Below are 547 nucleotides of genomic sequence, written 5' to 3'. Positions count from 1 at the left end.
AAGGGTCCCTGACATAGGTGAGCAATGAACGATATGCCCCTCCAAAAACAAGCAGAGCAGACCTACTGCTGTCAAGGTGATTCCAACTCCTATGGACCCTATAGAACTTCCCCATAGTTTCCGAAGCCATGAATATTCATGGGAGCCCATAGCCTACCTTCTCCTGTGGGGCGGCCCGTGGGTTTGAACCACGGATCTGTGCTTAGCCCACTGAGCCACCAGGCACCTGTGGCATGCAGAAAACGACAGAGCCCACAAACCCGCCGCCTTGTAGTCTATTTGCACTCACAGCGACGCTGTGTAGAACCGCCCCGTGGGTTCCCAAGGTTGTTCCTCTTGACAGAAGTCCCCCCGCCCCGCCCCGCGCGGGAGAGGACAGGCGATGTCTGGTGATCCCGCCAGGTTCTTGAGCGGAGAGAGCGCAACTTTGCCAAAAGGACTCCTCCAACCGACTACCCAGGTCCCCGTTCCCGGGATCTGGGAGTCCAAGGGACCCTGCGGGCGTAGCGCCGCGCCCCAGCCACCTGACCACACTGTTTGTAAACTC

This window comes from Echinops telfairi, unplaced genomic scaffold, assembly GCF_000313985.2.
Source record: "Echinops telfairi isolate 266 unplaced genomic scaffold, ASM31398v2 ScPeMD7_7414;HRSCAF=8452, whole genome shotgun sequence".
NCBI classification, from domain to species: domain Eukaryota; kingdom Metazoa; phylum Chordata; class Mammalia; order Afrosoricida; family Tenrecidae; genus Echinops; species Echinops telfairi.
Note: the sequence above shows the minus strand (reverse complement) of the source record.